The sequence below is a fragment of the Echeneis naucrates genome, chromosome 10 (assembly GCF_900963305.1).
Source record: "Echeneis naucrates chromosome 10, fEcheNa1.1, whole genome shotgun sequence".
Lineage (NCBI taxonomy): Eukaryota > Metazoa > Chordata > Actinopteri > Carangiformes > Echeneidae > Echeneis > Echeneis naucrates.
In genome coordinates, this window is record NC_042520.1 from 1,714,433 (window position 1) to 1,717,140 (window position 2,708).

Here is a 2,708-nt window from a genome sequence, read left to right on the forward strand (position 1 = left end):
AATCCTTGATTCACATTAATTAACGAGCGTTTGAAGCGCCTGTACGAGCGCGGCTTCCTTTCCGTCAGTGGCTTTTCGCTTGTTTTCTCAGAATAAAGAAGCTTTTATGAGTCAGTGCCGGATTAAACGACTCCCTCGTGATGGATTTTCTTTTTTTTTTTTGTGTAGTAAATGTCGACTTTTCTCTGCCTCTAATGTGCTTTACCTTCCTTGACATTGCACCATGCAACCAGTCAGATTGACTTGTGAATTATGACAAAAAATCCAGCAGATGAAAGACTCCTTTGAAAGCCGCAGTAAAAGAAATCAAGTCTTTCAGGCAGCGTTTGAAACGCCAACGAGGCGCTGCCAGATCAAAATCCAATCAAACAATAACATTTTCCTCTTTTTTGATTGTGATTAGGCCTTATTTTCTGACAGCCACTAAAATAATTGTGAAAGTAATGAGATAGTGGCAGTTTTTTTTTTTTTTTTCTCTCCTCACTTCCTCCTTCCGTTCGAATGAAGGAAAAGATGATGAAAACAGTCATGACTCCAGGAACGAGCATTGCTGGGTGGGAAAAAGACTTCAAAGGGAATGATAAGCAAATGTAGCTGAGCTTTCGTTCTGAATTAAGTCAACCAGCCACTTTAATCAAATTGTTTCAGAGGAATCAAACTACAAACAGAAGCGGAGAGACGGGAGAGAGAGAGAGAGAGAGAGAGAGAGAGAGAGAGAGAGAGAGAGAGAGAGAGAGAGAGAGAGAGAGAGGGAGAGAGAGAGATTGATTTCCAGGCTGCGAACATCACCGTTTCTCCTGAACGCTCAGAAAGTCTTCCTTCCATCTATGGTGAAATATATATATATATATATTTTTTTTTTTTCTTCATGTTGACTTCTCAGTGCTCCATCGACCATCATCAGAGATGTGCTGCCTCAAAAAATTTTGGATCCAGTTCTATAGTTTCTTTTGTGGTTTCAAGTCTAAGAGGACCGGGCCAAGATGGTCTGGTTTCGCTTTGGATTTCCTATAGATTTCAACACAATCTGACTTTTGAAGGCTGATCACCGGCGTTGCATTTTCTGGAGCTTCTTTGCTCCAACAGGCTTCTGGACTTGTATTTTTCTGTGAAGATGTTTCGCCTCTTATCCAAGAGGCTTCATCAGTTCATGTTAGTTGGTGTGCTAGACTAGTAGCCCCTTGGATAAGAGGCAAAATGTCTTCATAGACAAATGCAAGTCCCGCTGTCCCCGAATCAATTTTGAAACAACAACAATGACCTGGATGAATGAGAAAATTCATAGACATTTTCTCCAACAGGTAAATTTCTTTCATGGCTCAGCCGAGACTCATCGAAGGTGGTGACGGGAAGATAAACAAAGAACTCCTTTTAAACGTAACCAGAGAGGGAACGGTAACATACTTTTAATATCGATGTTGGTGATTTATTTTCTTCCACGGAGCGCAAAAAGTCACTGGAAAGATGCAATGGGACAAAAGCAACCTTCTGAGCTCAGAAAACATGCTCCTAACCAAACGCCACAGTCCGAGCAGGAAGCACACCGCGATCTGAAAAACGCTTCACAAACACGTGGTGGGCCGTCGCTGCTCTCGATGCGTTGGCCGCTCCTCGATCCCCACTTCAGGCACGAAGAGAAAAGAGAGCAGAAAACACAGGCCAAATATCTGTCTGTGAGAGAAAGGCAAAGTGATGGCTGGGCATTAGTCTGTTTCCATCCGAGCCGGTTAACCGGAGAGCTGCCATTACTCATGTCCTAACAGCTTGTAATGGAATTTTCCTCAGATGAGCAAAAGGTTGTCAGGCCGTTCGCTGCAGATCAGAGAAGAAGCTCGGCCAAGTGGAAGTCCAACAGGAAGAGATGAGACGAGTGGAGAGAAAAGAAAAAGCACCAACACGCACAGACAAGAATCTTCTACTACAATTAATTACAGCAGAACTAACCGTGATGAAGCGACTCACGACGCTGAGCTTTTGTCCAGTTATCTGGTATGCAAACCTGTAAAATGTGACCGTCGTTACAGAGTACTGTTTTATAGAGGTTCCATTAGCCTCTACTTATCCCACAGCGGGGCACACAAAAGCTCTGTCAGGAGTGGGATTTGAACCCACGCCTCCATTCGGAGACCAGAAGTCCCTTGAGGAAGGAGTGATCCTTGAGTCTGGCGCCTTAGACCGCTCGGCCATCCTGACAGACGTGATGTGGTCTCAATAACACGGTAGTTTCCGCTGACACATTCAGTATTTTCACTCACAAAAACTAAAAAACATCTACAGAGTAGTCAATAATTTTATTTATTATTTTAATTCCTCAGTCTTGGGACACCTTCAATGGTTGATTTCTTAGTAGAATATTTAATCATTTCAGGGGGCTAGAAATTTATTATGTGCTGTTCTCTATTTTTTAACACAGCTGCAAAAAAGCAAAACAAAAAAAACAAAACAATAAATGCCTCCCAGTAACAAGATATGTGCTTATTTTAGTTTGTTATATAACTCACACACACAGTCCTGCTGACCAGCTATGGCTACATCTGCTGCTGAAAATACACAAAAAAAGGTATCATCACAAAAGACAACCCAGAGGACAAAGTTGGCTAATTTTTTGTTTTTAATGGAGGCGACTTTCCAGGAAGAAATCCATAGAACAACACCTGACAGAACATTTCATCTCCTAAATCCTTAAATCTGTTTATTTGGAAGATATT

The 2,708-nt window shown here is 42.0% G+C and overlaps 1 non-coding gene across 1 annotated transcript; it reads right to left on the bottom strand.

Moving 5' to 3' along the window:
- Positions 1–2,087: 2,087 nt before the first annotated feature.
- trnal-caa (transfer RNA leucine (anticodon CAA)) lies at positions 2,088–2,193 on the bottom strand. The gene is made up of 2 exons: positions 2,156–2,193; positions 2,088–2,133 (listed from the first exon to the last, which is right to left on the bottom strand). It is a non-coding gene; the product is annotated as a tRNA-Leu (tRNA).
- Between the last annotated feature and the right edge of the window lie 515 nt (positions 2,194–2,708).